Source organism: Macaca nemestrina, chromosome 12 (genome assembly GCF_043159975.1).
Source record: "Macaca nemestrina isolate mMacNem1 chromosome 12, mMacNem.hap1, whole genome shotgun sequence".
Taxonomy (NCBI): Eukaryota; Metazoa; Chordata; class Mammalia; order Primates; family Cercopithecidae; genus Macaca; species Macaca nemestrina.
Window position 1 is genome coordinate 115,924,560 of NC_092136.1, and position 20,449 is coordinate 115,945,008.

The 20,449-nt window shown below is 45.3% G+C and overlaps 1 long non-coding RNA gene across 1 annotated transcript in view; it reads right to left on the reverse strand.

The window, feature by feature from the left end:
• Positions 1 to 3,589: 3,589 nt before the first annotated feature.
• Positions 3,590 to 20,449, reverse strand: part of LOC105476451 (uncharacterized) — a 588,325-nt gene continuing 571,465 nt past the window's right edge. Inside the window, exons 9-15 of the long non-coding RNA XR_011611091.1 lie at positions 15,715 to 15,949; positions 11,964 to 15,399; positions 10,817 to 10,935; positions 9,522 to 9,615; positions 7,494 to 7,645; positions 7,086 to 7,153; positions 3,590 to 5,813 (exon numbers count right to left, since the gene is read on the reverse strand). This is a non-coding gene — a long non-coding RNA (uncharacterized lncRNA). The remainder of the gene's footprint in view (positions 5,814 to 7,085; positions 7,154 to 7,493; positions 7,646 to 9,521; positions 9,616 to 10,816; positions 10,936 to 11,963; positions 15,400 to 15,714; positions 15,950 to 20,449) is intronic.

Genomic DNA, 20,449 nt, shown 5'->3' on the forward strand with positions numbered 1-20,449 from the left:
ACAGTTCCTGAGCCTCTCGCAGCCCAGGGAGAAGCAGCACACAGGAGCCCTGGGTTTCAAGGAACTGGAGACTTTGAGAGGTGAAGAAATGTGTCTGAATCATTTAGCTAGCAAAATGACAGACCTGGGACTTGAATTTGGGACTTCAGTCTTATTCTGCATCTATCCTTTGACTACATACCTCTGGTTCCAGAAAGCTCTATCTCTGCTCACTATGTGGCAAGTTCCTTTGACTACACATCTCTGGTGCCAGAAAACTCTACCTCTGCTCACTATGTGGTAAGTGAACACTGTGCCTGGCCAGGCCCCTTAATAGGCTGAGAAGCTCTTTGCTACCTAGCTCAGGGCAGGGCTCGCTGACCTCACCCTCCAGGGATGGGGAAGCAGAGTGAGTGATACGTTCCCCCTGGTGTGACTATGTGTCTAATTCCTTCTCAGGGCCTTCTTAAGCCCTTGGCCTCAATTATGTTCCACGACCAGCAAGTGACAGAAATTAATTATCTGCTGGGAAAAGAAGGGCTTTCTTTTATCTGTTTGAAAGTAGTCACCTTCTCATTTCAAGGATTGGCCTCAGAAATTCCAAGGAAGGACAAAGAAGATGGCTACCAGTAGGAGGGAGGGAGGAGACAGCAGAAGAAAGGAAAGAGATAAGGCAAAGTGAAGAGGAAGAAGGCAAGAGGAGAGAGGGAGTAGAATGTGCAAGAGTTAGTGCAATGTTAAAGGCACTAGGACAGACAACCTTAGACACTGGCAGGGCAAAAAGGAGGGGTGCTTCAAACTATTAAGGGAGAATAGATGTCAAGAAAGGGCTTTCATATTTAAGCTGAGTATTAAATGGTTCAGAAAATATAGGCTTCATGAGCACAGGAACCATTTTTCTTTAGTTAACCTTTGTGTCACCTGTGTCCATCATAGTGGTTCACATATAGTAGGTACTCAATAAACATCCAACCATTGAATGAATTAATCAGTAGACACTGGCCAAGCAAATGAAGCAGGAAAAGCCATTGAGGGAAGATGGCAGCATGAATAAAGATTATTGGAATGACCAGCAGTTCTCTACCACTGGCACATGGCATATGTGTTGAAGGATGAAGGGATGGGCAGGAACTGAAGATCTGATTGGTCTGTGATGCATGTTCTTGATAATAATGAAATGACAGCAAATTCCTTTTACATCTAAAATCCCATTTCATCCTCACAGTCACTCTGTGAAGGGTACAAGAAGGCTCAGAAGGCTTACAAGTTCCCAGAGCAGGAACCAGTATTTGATTCTTAACCTAGATCCTGTGATCTTTCTCTAGTATCTGCTTGGGGATGACCCCCAGCCCTCAGTACCTTTCCCCGTCTGAGCATCTGCCAGGCTGGGTTCAGAGCACAGATGTGTTTTCATAACAATAAGTGGCAAATTTTCTTTAAAAATATTATCTGATTCATTCCACAGGCAAGTAGGTGATCATGCTTTCATCACACATTCTTTCCAACTCCCTGTGTCTCTGTAGCTACCCTCATTCAACTAAAGCGGGGGTTATCCAAGGGCGGCTGCAGAGAAGTGGGTAAGGGCTTTATGCTGTTTCTCTTGTTCCAGGCTAAAGGGAAAGCGAGAGAAATGCTGAAGATAAACTTATAGACACACATGGGCTCCAAGAGCTGGGTACTCACCAAAGTACATTCTACCAGGAAGTGTTTTAAGGATAGAGTGCAAAAGGCATTAAGGGCCCATCCCTGGCCACCAGAGATCTGCACCCAAGTGAGGCAGGAGGCCAGGCAGGGCCAGGAGAGTGGATGGTGTGGGAATAAACTGTTCTTCATGCATGCTACCTGCTGGGACCATGGGACACAGTGATACAAACGTGATGTGAAGCCAGACAAATCTGTTTAAATCCTGGATCCACCATGTGTTAGTTAGATGAACTCAGCTGTTATAATAATAACAAATGCATGTAAAGGCTAGTAAGGGTCACATACAGAGTCTCATGTGAACCCCATAGTACTGGGTGATAGAATGGGGGCAAGTTTTTGTTATAAACCCCATTGTTAGATGAGCAAACTAAGGGTCAGAGAGTAATTTGGCCAAAGTTACCCTGAAAGCAATAGATCTAAGACTTCGATGCTCCAAATCCCCTGACCTCTCACTGTGCTACACTGAGCCGGAGAAGTCAAGGCCCCTGAGCAGCAGCAGTGAAGAATCTTAGCAAGAACTGGAAATCCAAAAGCCAAGGTACAGGTTTTAGATCCCCAAGGTCTTGTGCTAAGGGGCCTAGGGAAGGGAAAACTGAGCCTCATTAACATAGAGGTGGGGACCCCAGGACTTCTGGGCTGCCTTCCCAGCTTCCTGGGTCCCTTGCCCACTGCCCTTCTCTCCCAGGCTGCTGCCTAATTACAGAGCTGTAAATGCAAATTATTCTAATAACTGGTGCTAATTTATACACATTTACATATGATTTGCAATTCATTTGCTGTCCACATGTAGTCAAACTTCACTAATCCAGACCAAAGTGGGGAAGCCTACTCTGAAATGAAGAGTCTAGGTTATAGAATAATTCAATAGTTTATCACAGTTGAGTTTTACCTTAAGCAGGAAAGCCTGCTTTAAAATCAAACATGCAAGGGAAAAAGAGGTATTGTCAAAATTCTCCTTGAAAATCCTTAAAAATCTACAAGAGCTGGGCTCTCAGAAGCTCCAAACCCAAAAAATTAATTCCTTTTATTTCTCTTTGATTTTGAACTGTGGAAGAGAGGACAATAGGTAAATAAAAGGCTCTCTCCCTCTCTCTCTCTCCGGCTTTCTATGATGAAATTCAGGAAGTTGAAGTTCATTTATGTGATGCGACTCCTCTGACTCAGTTTGAACTGGTAAAATCTTTCTAGTGAAAAGTTTTCCATCCTTCAAAAAATGTAGATTGGAATTAGTTAACTGAGGTATGAGAGACCATACAGTAAATTGGGCTTAGATATCTGTGGGTCACGTAGTCAATGAACACGATTCAGGGAGTGCAAATGTGACAACTGGATTTGTGAGGTGTACACTGGATGGTGGCATTGAAGAAAGAGGTATTATGTATTAAAAATAACAAATGCACACACACATGTGTATATTGTCTAGAAGCGAATCCTGAGTAGGGATTCTTGCCCAAGTGATTTATTGAGGAAGATTGATTGGAGGATGTACTCTTAGGAGTGAGGGGGAAGGAGAAGGCAGGAGAGACGGGGAGCTGAGTGAAAATGTGTCTCAGCTAAAAGTAGCTTTAGACTTGCTTCTGATCCCATGGGCAAACTCTACCCAAGAACTCTAAATCACTGCCCCCCACCCAAGAGTTAGACCCACCTTGGGGACCTTTGTCCCGCATGTGACAGTCAATCATTGTCTGAGATAAACTCCCAGGGACTGTGGTCTCCCAAGCCAGCTGGCCAGTATCTGCAGGGGCTGAAGAGCATCTGGGTTGGGCACCAGTAGCGTCTACTGCAGTTCACCCTTTGCACAGCTCCTATCTACTTTCTTCTTTCACTAAGTTCACGCCACCCAGACACAGCATCCTCAGAATTCTGACAGATCACAGTCTCCTTGGAGACACATTAGGTTGGTGCAAAAGAAAGGTTAATAGATTAAACCACAGCCCTGCTGCATGTTCCCAAGGCTATGACTGCTGTTCATGATCTTCTACCTCCACCTATTCTAGATTCCCCTCACATGTAGCTAGCGTTTCTACTGGTCTAAGGGACTTGCCTGGTGGGTTGACCTAGCTTGCACTGTCCATGTAAGGGAACTTCTATTGTCACCTGATAAAGGGATTGAAGCAGAATTTCTAAGAGTGGAATATACTGCCTCCAGAACACAGAGAAGCCAACTAAGTGTTATGCTTATTTCTTAATGATAGGAGGTACAAGGAGTAATAACTTGTCCTGGGGAGGGGCTATCCCTAGGCTATTAATTCCTTAAAAACTTCAATGATGTGGCAGTACCCTAAGTCTCTGGGGTTTATCACCAACCCTGTCCCATACAATGACAGGAACCACCTCCTCAGTATCTTTTAAACCAGTTAGGGAAGCACTAATCTTTGCCATCCTCCCTGCAATGTGACATGGTTTTTGATTTACTATCCTGGTGAAGAGAGGAAACTTTCAGTACATTCTACTGGCCTTTCCTATTCAATAGTTCTTATAGGTCAAAGAACTAATGTAAAGGTTGTATCTCTTGCTAAACATGTCCAATCCAATTATATTTCAGGAACCAGAGAAATGACCACTAGGTGGACCATTCTGAGACATGCCAGGGCCAGAACGCCATCTATCGCCAGGTCCCCTCTGACCTCTCTAACAGGAGTGTCATAATTGTGCTTGTGTCCCCAAATATCAGCATCAACTCAGAACTTTTTTCCAACAGACCTCAAAAGGCTCTGGGCATTTCCTCTTTCCAGTGCCTGGTTATGTGAGTAAACAACTATAGGTCATTTGGGGACCTATAGAACTGGGGGAATCACTACTGTGCCCACTTAGTATGGCACTGCAGGGTTTGTCTTTGTGGGAACTTGGCCTCCCCTTTAATCAATGGTCAATGAGCGCTGGGTTTGAGAACTGGCTCAGTTCTGGAAACTAGCAAGGCAGCTTGACTTTCTGTTAGAAAGGTTGAAGACGGTCTTATGTTCATTCATTCTTGATCTCTTATGAGTTTACACACACACACACACACACACACAAGTATCTTTGCTAGCTGCCCATCTATTTTACCTCTAGGAACACCATGATTTATGTACTATTTCCAGAAATCTCTTAGTCTGGGCTCTCCTAGCTGCTGCTGCAACCTTGCTGCCCCTTACAGTAATTATACCCACCGTGCTTCTGACAGTTAGATGCTACCACCTGGCCTCTTCTGTGCTGGGATTTTTACCATTTCTACTAGGGAGCCTAGTAGAAATTCTGAAATACAATCGCTTCAATCCTACCCAAACCTCTCTGCTGACACTGGTGTCCCTCACTGACACATTCCTAATCACCCTAGTAAACTGAGTGACCTCCAGGCCTTCCTGAGAAACAGTTTGAGAGTAGATTTCCTAGTATTAGATAACAGGCCCACTCTAGCATGCCCATTTCTCTGAGCCTTTTAGTCTCTTTCTGCCCAGTTGACCATGGCAGTTCCAGCAACTCTGTTTTGTTTAATGTGGGCCAATGTTTTCTCCAAGCTTCCAAGGGCCGTCTGAGCAGTGCATTAGAAGCAGAACTTGGGGCCCTCACCAGGATGTTCTATCCTGTGTCATGGGAGAGTGCCCTGCCATGAAAACTCTCCCTATCCAACTTTATATTCTGGCCCCCTCCCCAATCTAGGTCCTTTGGATCCACCCCTCGTTCCTGGCCCCACTGTATTGTAGCCAGGTCCTGCAGCTTCGGAGAGAATCCTCTAATCCCTCAGCAGACCCTTCCCCAGTCTGTCTATGCTGAGATTTGACCCCAATTTGTGATCTGGTGGCCAGGTGGGGAGATGGGGGCAAATCCAGAGGAAAGCAAGCACTGGCCTGTTAGAAGGCCTCATGTAAGGTCTCTGCATCATTTTCAAGCAAGCAGAGTCCTCTGCTTGCTTGAAATGGCAGTGGGCCATTTATGCAGGCCCAAAAGGTCCAGGAAACTCTGAGGATTCAGTTCTCAAGCACAGCTATCCAGATAGTCCCATCCCAAGTGTCAGTGTCCCACACCTTCTGTGTCACAGCCCCGCTGTCAGCACAGGTGACTCACCTAGGCTGAGAATTCAGTCTTCTTTGAAGTTCTGCCACTTCTACAGTTACACCCTGAGCCTGGTTTCTAGCTCTGCCTGCCCCTGTCTGTAGGAATGGAAGGTCTTTTTAAACGCCTAGTACTTTGCTTTAAATTGTTTTTTTTTTTTTTTTTGAGATGGAGTCTCGCTCTGTCGCCCAGGCTGGAGTGCAGTGGCTGGATCTCAGCTCACTGCAAGCTCCGCCTCCCGGGTTCACGCCATTCTCCGGCCTCAGCCTCCCGAGTAGCTGGGACTACAGGCGCCCGCCACCTCGCCCGGCTAGTTTTTTGTATTTCTTAATAGAGACGGGGTTTCACCGTGTTAGCCAGGATGGTTTCGATCTCCTGACCTCGTGATCCGCCCGTCTCGGCCTCCCAAAGTGCTGGGATTACAGGCTTGAGCCACCGCGCCCGGCCGCTTTAAATTGTTTATTAGTAGATTTGAGCCTGCCATTTTCTCTCTTCAACAAATCAGTAGTGCTTAGCAAAACCCACCCAGTTCCACGGTCTGTATAGTGATATCTCCCTAAGCTCCTATTATGGACTGAATTGTACCCTGCTACCCTAATCCATATGTTGAAACCCTAACCTCCAATGTGACTGTATTTAGAGATAATCACCTCTCTAAAGTCCCTAAGTTTAAATGAAGTCATAAGGGTTGGACGCTAATCCAATATGACTGGTGTGCTTGCAAGAAGAGGAAGAGACACCAGGGATGTATGCGCAGAGGAAAGGTCATCTGGAGACACGGTGAGAAGGCAGCCATCTGCAAGCCAAGGAGAAAGCCTCAGGAGAAACTAAACCTGCCAATACCTTGTTTTCAAACTTCCATCCTCCAAAACTATGGGAAAACACATTTCTGTTGTTTAAGCCACCTAGTCTGTGATATTACGGCAGCCCTAGCAGACATCTTCCCAATTCCCAAGACACTGGGCCAGCTGGTACAGCCCCTTTCCAGTTCTCCTAGGTAAAGGTGTTAGCAATCCCACTGCTACAGCCTGCCAGGAACCATCAGCACTTTACCCGCTTCATTGCAATCCAGTTCTAGAAACCCACACTTGGTGTCTGCTTTTTTTTTTTTTTTCTTTTCTTTTTTGCTTTTTTTTTTTGTTCTGTTTTGTTTGTTTGCTTTTTAGGACCATGCTCAATACCAAATGTCTCAGGTCAGGCTCCTCAAAAAACAGAGCCTGATATGAGGACCCTTGTTAAAGCTTTTTTTTAGGGTGGTATACTTGAAGAGGGGGGTTGAGGGAAGCTGTATGAGTCTGTTCTCACGTTGCTGATAAAGACATACTTGATACTGCGTAGTTTATAAAGAAAAAGAGGTTTAATGGACTCACAGTTCACGTGGCTGGGGAGGCCTCACAATCTTGGCAGAAGACGAGGAGGAGCAGAGCCACGTCTTACGCTGTAGCAGGCAAGGAGAGAATAAGAGCCAAGTGAAGGGGGTTTCCCTTGATAAAACCATCAGCTCTCATGAGACTTGTTCACTACCACGAGAACAGTATGGGGGAAAACCACCCCCACGATTCAGTTATCTCCCACAGGGTCCCTTCCACAACACATGGGAATTATGGGAGCTAAAATTCAAGATGAGATTTGGGTGGGGACACAGCCAAACCATATTAGAAGCAAAACAGCACTAAAAGAAAAGCTAATGAGGAATGTGCCCTTGGCTGACAACTAGCTCCAATCTGATCTCATGGGCAGGTAGCGCTGCAGTGCGAATTCCTCAGAGCTTGTCTCACCTTGAAGCAAGAGAATTGCCCTTTTACCCCATGCTCGTCAGTCATCAGCTGAGGTCTGCCACTGGGGAAGGAGAGGTGAGAGCACAGTCTCCATGGGGAAGCAGCTCCCATTTGGCCAAGGACGGCGCTCCAGAAAAGGGTGCACCTGTGAACTGTTATGCACCAATAGTTACAGCAGCTGGGACATGGGGTCATCAGCCAGTAAAGGGAGTCTTGGTGGGGCACCTACAGCTTCTAGTACAGATAGGTGTATGATGGATGGAGGGAGGAAGGGATGGATGGATGGATGGATGCATGGGTAGACAGACAGATGATAGGTAGACAGATGACAATAGATAGGTAGGTAGACAGGTAGATTATGTTTTGTAGGAATTAATAGGGCATGAGAAGTCTGCAAAGATCAAATCCATCTATCTCTGCTAAACTGAAAGACATAAATGGCCTCATTGCATTACGCCCCTCCTAAAATGCCTTTTTGGGCACCCAACATATGACTGCACACTGATGAGGAGGATTAGGAAGGATGTACGACAATGCCAAGGAGGATTACTGTTACAGGTCAGGTTCCTCAGGGAGCAGACCCTGAGTTGGAGATAAGTGTGAAGGAAGGAAGCTAGAATGGGCAGAGGGAGAAGTTGGGCTGAGATGCAGTCTCATTAACAGCCTCAGCTGATGCCACCACAAGCCGGAATAGCATTTCAGAGTTGTGCCAAGCTGAAATGAGTGGTCCAGGCCTTCATGTCCTTGCATAGGCCAATCATTGGATGCAAGCTGCCCCAGGAAAGAAGGATGACCTCGGACAAGGTGGTCCTTCAATAAGGACAACTCCTGAAGAGGGCTGACAGGTGAGGGCTGTCTGCAGACAACCCTTCCAGCAGCTGGCAGAATACACACTTCTGTCCCTCAGAATGTTCTAGGCTGCGCCACACAGTGTCCAGTATAATCACCTGACTTCGTCTAAGGGGAAGGGAAGGCTCCTGTGAGGAGATGGCAGCCAGCGGGGTCTGAAGGATGAGTGGGAGTTACAAGGTGCAAGGCACAGCCTTGCTTCCTCTCCAGCACAAGATTAGGAAGTTCTCAATTAGGCTGTTTTACGCTGAAGACTTTTCGGAAAAGAAGCAATTAGGAACCATTAACTAGGATACCTATTCTCTCTCTTTTGTTTTCCCTTTTAAAAACAAGCTGGAAAATACGCCTTCATTAACCCGCTTTTCATTTGGAAGCCAGCAGCAGAGCTTCTGAGCGTGTCAGCCTGCTTGAAGATGAAATGGAAAAGAGCTTGTCAAACATCTCCCTACAAGGGCAGGAAAGGGAAGTCGGCAGGGGAAAGGTTGGGTAGGAGGATTGCTCAGACTCAAGAAACTATCTGCAAGGCACTAATTGGGCTGCCAAAATGTGCCGAGGCAAAGAGGAGAAAGGCAGATAAACAGTTTCGTAGCAAGGGGTCAATGGTGAGGCCAGGGCAAAGCTGCAGCAGAGCCCCTCCACCCAGCAAGAGGCTGGGATTAAGTGGGTTTCAGAATGCGGCTGGGGCAGCTCACAGGGGCTGTGAGCCCTTGAACTTGCTATTTCAGGCTGAGGTCCAGGCGACCCTCCTCCCCCAATCCCATCCCCACTCCACTCCTCTGCAACATCACTGTGGGGGAGATTGCTGGTGGAAACAAGGGAGGTACATTACTAAGCTTGGTGTTCCAGGAAGGAGCTGAGAAGGGAAGGTCAGGGAGAGCAGGCTCCTGCACCGTCCAGATGGCAAGGCCAGTGCCACAGAAGAAGGGGAGAGGCAGGAGTGAATGCTACTAGGGTCAGGCAAAGAAGGTCACTCACAGCTTTTGGGCAGAAGAGAAAGCTTAAGGTAAGGTACAGGGTACATGAAGGTAAAGAAAGGAGCTTGTTTTTCCAGCTTATTCTCCATTCTCTGTTCCCCACTTTCTACTTCTCTGCAGAGAGCAGAGAGTTCTTGGCAAGTTAGGTGGGCCATGCACACCCCCTCTCCACCATTCCCCAACCCCATTGCCCTCTGGCCTCTACCTTGAGTCCACAGAGGACAGCAGGCAAAGCTGGTCTACTCCACTCATTCCACCATCCTCCTCATCTTCCTTGGTCCCTTTAATGAGAGCAGTCCCTAGAACCCAAACCATAAGAGCAATTCCAAGATGGCCTCAACATTTTAGAAGAAAGAAGTTCTGTCCAGGGGTCTAGCATCATTCACCTCTTCATTTACTCAAACAGTATTTAGGTGGCTACTGTGCCAGGCACCATGTTAGAAATAAACAACATGCAACTCCTTTGAGTAGGAGAAATAAAGCTGCAAGCCAGTATCTATACTGTAAGTGAAAACATGCTATGTGAATGCAGAAATTAGTCCTGCTTGGGGTTGGGGACAGGGGAGGGTTTAATAGGAGTTGTGGAATTTTAAGGGTTAAGTAGATAGATATTAATCAGGCAGAAGAAGAGGTAAGAGAAGAGACTACAGCAGGAATAGTACACTGGAATAGAGGCTTGAAAATTGTTTCATGTATGCATTCAAAAAATGGGGAATAATCTGGGAAAGTCAGAATATGGTCTGTGTGGGGAAATAATGGAAGGTGATCCTGGAAGGCTGGAAATGTGAGCCTAATGGTTTTAGATGTGAAAAATCAAAGACAATTTTTAGGAATCGGTACAGTTAGATTAAGAATTTTGGAAATACCATAATGAAATGGAGAAAACAAGATAGGAGGCAGTTAGGAGCGAGGAGGCTGTTGAACTAGTCAGAGCAAGAATCGATGTGGGTCTGGCAGTGAATTCCACCAGTGAACAAACGGTTGTCAAATAAGCACAAGAGGGGGTTTTGAGAGATTTTGAGCCATCTTCAAGCTGGTGGGGAGTGAGTGGTTAAAGATGGTGGTAGCACTGCTGATGAAATGAGCTATTCACCTTATGCACACAGGAGATGAGGGGAGTGGGGATTTGAGAGCACAAGTGGGAAGGACATGTTATGGTCTAGATTGTGGTCATATCAAATGATCTCTGCTCTGTGACCTCTCCCCTCCACTTTTTCAGGAAATAAAAGGCTGGAACCAGTCCCCTTGAGAATGGGATGAGAAGAGCAGTCCTCATAGAAGTCATAGAAATAAGACAGAGCTGACATGTTCACTGTGGTCCCTGCCCACCACCCCAGCCCAATACCCTGACCACACATGATTACTTAATGAGGTGTCAAACATCCTAGTTTGTCCAGGACAGTTCAAGTTTATACTAGATATTCAGGCATCATGATTAATCCAGTTCCTCTCACTCTCAAAACTGGCCCAGTTGAATGATAAAATGGAAGTTGACCTTACCAATCAAACGCAGCCTTCTTTCCCACTGAGCCCGGGTGCAACCTGAAAATCCTTTTCCACACAGCCTTCCTTCTAGGCAACAGCTATCAATCAATCAGGTATTGAAATCTACTTGCCACCTTTTTGAAAGAAGAAAGAACATAGGTCTAATATTAGCTGGGCAAACACTGGCATGCAATTTGACCTCTCGAGCCTCCATTTCTTCATTTGACACCTGAAATAATAGCATTGCCTACTCACAGAGCTAGTGTGAGCATCAAGTGAGGTAGCACATGGAAAAATGCTATACAAATGGTAGTGTTTTTAGGATTATTCAAAGGACAGAAACAGCTGGCACGGTAGTGCCTCAGGGGTCTTGGCATCATCCTCACTGCCACCCCAGTAGGAGACCATGAGCCTCCTTGGGAAGGTAGCCAGCAGCTCCTGGAGTTTAGGCCTCTCCTCCCTTAATCCTCTCTTCCTTTGGAGACAAACAACAAACCCCTCTGGCACCGCCACCCCTCAGATCAACTCCATCAAGAAGCGAGGCTTCTCTTTGTACTACAGCAAACGCACGTCTCTTATTGACGCTCCCCTGGGACCCTCTGTGGCAACACATGCATAGCTTTGAAGTTGCAAGTGTGTTTAATGCGCAAGGGCCCCGTCTCGGTTCAAGGACAGTATTTTAAGTCCCCGAGAAGACGGGAACAAAGTTTTGATTGCAGAAAGAAACAGATCCTTAACAGACTTGATGATAAAACATCATAACCTCATCCGATTGTAGCAGCCAGCTCTGAAGAGGGAGTCACAGAAGAAACAATTGATTGGGAAGACTGACTTTCATCTCAGCTATAAGCCTGTTCCTTGACCTAAGCTACTACCACTTCTCTGACTTGTGACAGGCACAGAACTAAAAATGCAGGGTGCAAGCTGCTCAGGGCAGGACTACTGAGGAGGCAAACATAACCAAGGCTTGGAAGACGTCAGGACAAAGGCATCTTGTGGGAAAATGGCCTCCTTTGAAAGATTACTGCCTGAAGGAGGTGTCACCTGACCAAATAATAAAATCCTGAAGAGGACACGGCTCATCACTTGATCTGGATCCATCTACAGAAGAATAGCCAGCTTTTCACCTTTTCAAATGAGCTTAGTTGTTTCAGAAACAAACCATAAACTTCACTGCAGGTCCAACAAGAATCCAGGCTTCAAGAGGGAAGAAAGGAGCCAGTCTTCTGGGAGCAACTGGAGGAAAGAAAAATGAGGCAGATGACTGTTGAGAGTATTGTCTCCTCACGGATTCCAGGAAGACCTGGCCCAGAACCTGGGTGGAAAACAGACCAACCATCACCAAACCAACTTCACCAACTGTGCTGCAGGCAGTGACCTGGGAGATGCCCGGACCAGGAGAGAGGCCACACTGGGATACCTGGGACTTAGGCAGTGCTTCTCATTCTGAAGAGCAGGGGTGAGGCCAGCAAGCTGGGCTCATGAGTAAAGGCAGATGGAGAAGATCATCTAGAGGGGTCATCAGAAAGTTTAGGTCTCATCCTGATCCTCAGCTTTTCAAAATCAGAAATATTAATATAATCACCCCATGTTCCCAGGAGTGATCAGTACTAGGGGGATGGTTTGCATTGAGCTAAGAGCATCTTATTCATCTGTGTATCTTCTGGGACAAGCACAATGTATGGCATATACCAGGTCAATGATTTTAGCCCTGTCTGCTCATTAGAACAGCCTAGGATGCTTTACTAAAATACCAGTGGCTAGGAGCCACTCTCAGAGCCTCTGAATTAATTGGTCTGGGAATAGGCCCAGGCATGAGTGTTATAACTTCACAGGTGATCTAAAGTAAAGTCACGGCTATGAACAATTGTACCAGATCATCAATGAATGGCAGTCGAACAATGGAAGAACTAATGTGGTATGGTTTGGCTGAGTCCTCACCCAAATTTCACCTTGAATTGTAATAATCCCCACATGTCAAGGGCAGGGCCAGGTGGAGATAATTGAATGATGGGGCCGTTTCCCCCTTACTGTTCTCATGGTAGTGAATAAGTCTCATGAGATCTGATGGTTTTATAAATGGGAGTTCCCCTACACATGCTCTCTTGCCTTCTGCCATGTAAGACATGATTTTTCTCCTCATCCGTCTTCCACCATGATTGTGAAGCCTCCTCAGCCATGTGCAACTGTGAGTCAATTAAATCTCTTTTCTTTATAAATGACCCAGACTCAGGTAGGTCTTTATTAGCAGCGTGAAAACAGACTAATACACAATAAATGAATGGAAGCATTGGAGGTGAATGACAGCACACTCATTCACAATGGCAGCATCCCTTACAGGACCGCTGGCACTAGCCATTGGCATGGGCTGGTGAGAAAGTCTGCTTAGGAGGCCAGATTATCCATCACAAGGCTCCTTGGTTAGCCCAACATCAGCAAAGGGACGTCGGCTATTGCTGAAAGAATCTTCACAACAAACCACTATACTTGCTTCATATCCCCTCATTCTTGCTAAATTCTCTGTAGCGTGCTATTATGCATATCTCTTCATTCTGTGCTTTTAACAAAGAAGAATCATAGGAAGAATAGGTGTTTTTTATCTATGTTTCATGAGGGATTAAAATGACAGACCCAGCTGCCAGATTACATAGAATGTCCCAGGTCACCCAGTTTTCTTGTGGGGAATTGAGGGCTCTCTGTTTACTGGATTGGGTTAACCTGGGAGCTGAGGGTTAACCTGGGAAACTGACCTCTTTTCTGCATCTATCCTACCCCGTGCCTCATTACACAGGCACATGCATGGGCTGGGTCAATACGATCAGGCATTTAATTAAGCAGATATCAAGCTCAAGAGGGCCCTATTTCCTCTACTGTGAACCTAGGAGCAACGATAAGGAAATGCAGGAGCCTGAGGGTTGAAGCACAAATTTAATAAACATTTCCGCTGTTGCCTGGAGCCTGGTTTCTGTCAAGGCCCAATGACTTCTTGAACTAACTTGCTGAGTGATTGCAAACTTCTCTGAGAGCCTCATGAGAGATGGCACTCATTGGAGGTTGAGTATGTACACAAACACGGGCCCACTTGGATGGATACCTTAGCGTGCGTGCTCTCTCTCTCTCACTCGCTCACTCGCTTTCATTTGCGCACATGCACACACCCTCTTCACAATGCCATAATGTCTATGTAAATTGGATCTTTAATATCCTTCAGATAAATGACTTCAGAAAGAACATGGATACAATACTCTGTCTCTGAGTTAACATGATAGGCTCTGCCTCCCAAATTGGCTCAGAGAAATTAGCAGGAAGGAAGGAAGGATCAGACGAAATAATAAACCTGCTTACCTGCTCATTAATTTAATCTCCCCCCCACCACCCTCTCTTCGCCTTGTGGTTTCACTACCCATAAAATAACTAGATAACTTCGAAGTCCTAGATGAAAGAGAAACTAGGTCTGGAAGCTCTAAGATTAAAGGAGAATTTTTAGGATTAGTCTTTGATTTTTTTTCTTTTCTCTCTCTTTCTCCCCCTCTCTTTTATTTTTTTCTTTCTTCTTTTTATCTCAGAGGTGACTGAGGAGGCTTCCCTCTTCTTTTCACCTCTCTGCTGAGCTGGTCAGCCTGAAGCCTCCCCTGGGGCACAGAGGCAGAGCTCACAAGGAACTTGGGACCTGGGACAGAAGGCACAGAGTAGGGCTCCTCTTAGTGACATTTCCCACCAGACATTGAAGGGCATCTGTTGTTTGAGTAATGTATGGGTGCACGAAACTGCTTCCTCCTTATCGTTTGAGTAGGACACCCTCTTGCAGATGCTTGGATGCACTTCCCTATACCTCTTTTTCCAGGTAGCTCTTGCCCTTAAAGAGCCTGAGATGAGTAGAAAAGACAGTGACCTACCTGGTCTGCACAATCTTGGGAGATTTCAGTGATTCTGTTATGTCTTCCCAGTCCTGAGAGCCAGACTGTGAGCATCTCCAACATTGCTCAACAAGGCATGTTTCAAACAGTTACACCTAAGTCAGGAAGCACCCTCCCTAGGGCCACTCCTGCCCCTGGATATTACAAGCCAGCCTGCTGCTGTACTTTATTTCCAATTCAGAGAGTTCATTCTCAGACCTATCCACTCTTCTCAGGAGCTCCTGGCATCTCAGGGTAGTGAGCACCTCCCTGAAAGCTCTGGGTGACCAGTCTTCATTCATTTCACGTGTGCCTCCTGCCCAACGTCTAGCATGAAGAAATCAGACAAGATACAGAGATACTCCACTCCACCAGGGGAAAGTGAAAACCGTACAATTTAAGAGAGATGGGAGAACAGAGAAGCAGCAGCAGGCTCTGTTCAATAGAGGGGGCGCCCACAGTGGCAAGGGGGAGATATGTTGCCCAGAGCAGCAGCTTGTCCCAGTGCTCATGTAGGGTGTCCTTCGAATGGCTCCCCAAATCCAACCCAAGCTCCTTCTTACAAAGTCAATGATATGTCTCTCTCAGGGCAGGCTTCTTCAAAACAAAAGGCACTTCTCTATCACCGGCGCTCAGGTTCAGCAAAGGCTCAGGCAGGTAATGACATCAAAGAAGGCAAAAGGCCAGGGAGCACGTGCAGTGCTGTAAAAATGAGATGGGAGTTGAAGCTTCTCTAGGCATCTGGATGTAAGTATCTTTGAATTTTCAAGCCCCAAATGCAGAGGCACCCCTGTGGCTGATGTGCCACAGCCCTTAGCTGCTGTCCACATTCAAGCTCACAGGACTCACTTTTGGAAGGAAAGTTACTCTAGTCCAGAACAGCAGCTCCCGGGAATCTTAGTCTCAGAACTTCTTCACACTGAAGCCCCAAGACCTCAAGTTTGTGTAGGTTTTGTCTATTGATATTTAATGTACTGGATATTGAAACTGAGAAAAGTGGCTGGGTGTGGTGCTTACCCCTGTAATCCCGGCACTTTAGGAGGCCAAGGTGGGCAGATCACTTGAGGCCAGGAGTTCGAGACCAGCCTGGGCAACATGATGAAACCCTGCCTCTTCTAAAAACACAAAAATTAGCCGGGTGTGGTGGCAGACACCTGTAATCCCCACTACTCAGGAGGTTGAGGCAGGAGAATCACTTGAACCCTGGAGATGGAGGTTGCAGTGAGCCCAGATCACACCACTGCACTCCAGCCTGAGAGACAGAGAAAATTATAAAATATTTATTAATTCATTTAAAAATAACATATCTATTATATGTGAATATATACAAGAGTTTTTTAATTTTCCAAAACAAAATTGGTGAGAACAGTGGCCTTGTTTTACATTCACAAATCTCTTTATTGGCAGCCTTAATAGAAACCAGCTGGATTCGCGTACCTGCTTCTGAACACACCCTGTTGTGATAGGCTGTTTTGTTGAAGCATATGAAAAAAATACAGCCTAACACAGATATGTATTTGGAAAGGGGAGGAATAGCTTAATAATCTTTTCTGATAATTGTGGATATTTATGGAAATTACATCAAAACTCAAAAAATGGTGCTTTCTTAAAGGTTACAGCTTGGAATGAGAACCCTTTTCGTATAATGTTACATTAAAATCCATTGATCTATCTTACACTTGAAATGGAATTTTGCAGCATGGATTGATCATCTGGAAATATTGGTTCACTGAGTTATGCAGATCTTGCAAATGTTGATACATTTCACGATGCAATATTGGAAATCCACATTTGTCCATATCACCTCAGATTGCGTCAGAAAAGTCTTTAACTATTTGGAAGTTACCAGTGCAAGGGCCACTGGGATTCAGACCTCGTTGGAGAAGGTGCGATTACAGCCTGCAGGAAGGCAGAGAAGTTCTCTGGGTTGCCTGGATCCAAGCTGGACCATAGTCAATGAGCTGAGGCTGGGAAACAGGAACTGGAAAACGGGAAACCCCTGCCAGGGCACCTAATGAAACTTACAGGGAAGCCTTCTTCAGAAATGTCGTTGAGCTAACTGGTAAGCCAGCTAGGGAACCTGTGGAACTCCCCAGGAAGGTGCCTCCTGTAAGACTGCCCATAAAGAAATGCTACACTGCGTAGGAGAGCTCCCTGGGAAGCCTTCCTCTGGGAAACCAAGGGAAACCACCTTGGAAGAGGTGCCAGGCTGCCAGGCCCCTCATCATCATTTTACACACAAGTTGTTGAAGATTAAACTTTATAATGTTCTGTTTAGGTGTTATTTAGTAGTACCATGGCTAAATTTAAGGAGATGTTAATATACCCAGCAATGGATACAATAACTCTTGAGACTATACATCTGTTTAGGAAAAGGATGAGCATTTCACTAGTTCAAAGGATAGCTATAACTCATTAGGTAGAAAGACAGTTGTTTCAGTGTCAAACAGAAGTTCAAGTGTGTGCAGAAGTTGTGTAAACAAAAGGGTGGACTATGCCAGCCATCAAATTATTGCTGCTCAGCTCCAAGGCTACCTTCATTCCTGTTTGTAATACTGGAATGTTTCTTACTGGCCAGTTGGAACTTTTGTCAGTAGACAGCACTGGAAGAACACTGGAGGAGGAAAGGGCTTTTCTTCCTGCTTCCAGTGATCTTCTCAGCTTGCTCCTTGGTGCATGGTACCCAGCAGTGCATGGGATACTAAGTAATGTCATGTTCATTGGAGTTGGCATCTCCCCATTACCAGCTTTCCTTGGCACCATGAAGAGTGGCTTTATGGAAAGTTCACCCACCATTGCAGCTCCTCCCTGGGGGCAGCCTCTTAGGACCACAGAAGGGCTTCTTGGTAAACGCTGTGTGTGCCACAGCTGGGCTTCCCAGCATGTTCACCAGCCTCCATGACAGCTTCCAGCAAATTCCATTGACCATCACAAGCAGTTTCCCGTCTGCCAGGCCTGGCCTACTCACTGTGGATGGGCTTTGGCCCAGAGTAGCTTCCCGTCATGCAGGGGGCTACCATGATACCAACTCCAATGAAGTCTAATTCCCAGCCCTTACCCAAATTTCTTCCTTTATTGGAACTCTCCCTTAGTCTTAGGGTATTCTTTAGAATTCTCTTTTGTTCTTACAAATAGTTCATTCTTTATGTTAAACTTTCCCTATTTAAATGCAAGGTGGTTTTTCTCTCCTGACTAGACCGTGACTGATACAATATGAATACAAATTTTCACAAATTCTAATATGCTTAAAAACTTCAGTCTTATCTATGGCAACAAATACTGTCAGTCATTTTCCTTGAAATGACAGTCTCACTTTGTTCATCTGTAAGAAAATATTTTCCAAATACTGAAGTCTGGTTAGTCATAAATTGTCACTCATTCTTTCAAGTAAACGGGTATTTTATTAAGAAAGTGGCTAGTTCAGCTTGCAACTCAAATGCACATGTACTTTTCCTCAAGACGAACATATTGAGCACAAATTGTTTTTGCATACTTCCCATTTTATTACACAGAATATTAAATAGGCATGTACTCAAAGGTCAACATTTAAGAAACTTAATATTTCCTGCCACATCAGGACATTCTTGAGTAAAAGTGATTTTTTTTTATTCTGCAAGTGCGTTCTAGTAAAAAATATAATGTTTAGTATTACAGTTTGGTGCTACGGCCTTGATTTGGGCTAAGCAGCCTACAGTTTTACCCATCGTTGATGCTGTGCCTTCAGTGTAAATGTCAACACAGTGAAAAAGGCAAATAGCATCATGAAAATGGTTTTGATCTCACAGAACCCTGTAAAGGACCTAGGAAACTCCAGGCATCCATGAGCCACACTTTTAAAGGTAAAGTATATATGTTTGGGCATCAAAAAGACCTGAGACTGAATCTTGACTCTGCCAGTTTTTAACTAGAAGATCCTGGACAATTTATTTAACTATTCTATGCCTTGGTTTTCTTACATATAAAATGGTATTCATATGACTACCTCTTTCACAGGGATATGTAAGAATTAAATGAGATGTAGTATGGGTATATAGCATAGTTCCTAGCATACTGTAAGTTCTCAATAAAGAGAGATTATACTGAAGAGAAAAAAGGAGGAATGAGAGGAGAAAAAAACATAAGAGTCCTGGTCATTTCATAGTGGAGGCATAAGGAGACCATTATGGCAAAAGCGAGGTTACAAAGTTGTGGTGGGTAAGCCCGGAGCCTTGAGTTCTTTCATCCTGTCCCCAAAAGTTCTTGAAGGAGCAGGAGCCAACTGAGTGAAGAAAGAAGTCCCAAGGATAGGCTCGCCCACTTCTGGATGGTTTTTAGAAGGTGACCCCAGAAGAGCTTTATATTTCTTAGGAGAATTTCCCTTCACCCCTCAATAAAGACAGCCACCATGTGACAGAGGTGGGGGGGGGGATGGCTGAGACATCTAACTAGAGTCTAACTTGGGACTCTAACTAAAGTGCTCATGCTGCCACCAAGGTGCAAAGCTGGTGTTAGAGTACCAGCCTGGTTACAGTACTGAAGTTCACCCCTCCTGTTCTGCCACATTCCCCCTGGTGTGCCAGGAGACACTGCAATCTTCTGTCAGAGAAGTCGAGACAGAAAAATCTGCAACACAAAACAAAGGCACCCAGGTCAGACTCCACAGTTGTGTCTTAATTCTTCAGGAGTTGCTTCCCTATTTAGCGGTGCTCAGCTCCAAAATATGAATACTGTCTTATGACTGCTAAGCAGGCTAACCCACAATTAGCCAGGCTGTTTACAGGGCCCTCTACTCCCCTTTTCCTTCCCCAGCCTTCTGAGAAAAAGGACACTCCATGACAATAAATGTTGTTGTTGTCAACTAATTCCTAACAATAAATACAATTGACTTTTATTGAGAACTTGCTTCACTCTAGGCATTATGCTAAGTGTTACACACACGACTTCATTTCATCCTCAAAACAGTTTGAACCCATTTTAAAGACAAAGAAACTGAGTCTTAGAGAGGTCAACTGGTATGTCAAATCTGCACAACTAGTGTCAAGTTATTTTCTATCTGACCTCAAAGCTGGTGTTAGCATCACTTTTCTCTCCTGTGTCTCAATGTAAGTGAATTTTCACAGTAGGTGAGTGCATTTTCTCCTCCTTCCATCTGGCATTTGGGATCACAATTCTTCTTTGCTAGTTTGTCTTGCTTCCATACCATGCTGAAACCGAGTGGTTTCCTTCAGTGCTCACAGTTTCTTGTGGATAGCTTTGTATATATTCCTCAAATAAATTCTAACTGCAAAAGTCTTTTAGATTCCTCCTCTCTTCTTGTTGACTTTCCTGACTTCAGCTTGCTCCCTTGCAAGCAATCCACCATGCTGTTGCCACTACAGCCTTTCTAAACATACCCTTCCTTCTCTCGCTTAAATGCCTCAGGGCCTCCCCAGCTGCAACTAAGACCACATTCTCCAGCTTACTATTCCAAGCACTTGGTTGCCTGCTTCCAGTTAATCTCTCCAAGTTCATTCCTTCCTTCCCTGCCTGTCTCCTGTGCTTCAGAATCCCTGATGGACTCTCAGCCTCCTCAACAAGGACTCTATGGTATTTCTCTTCGTGGTGCTGGTGCCTAACACCTTTCTTGGCTCATGGTAGCTGTTCAGAACATGTTACTGGAGAAATGAATGATGGATGGGTGCATGGATGATTTTTAACAGCAGTTCTCTTATGCCTTCTTGAACCCTGCTTAGTAAACATTTGCTGAAGGATAGCTTCCAAAACTTTGGATTCA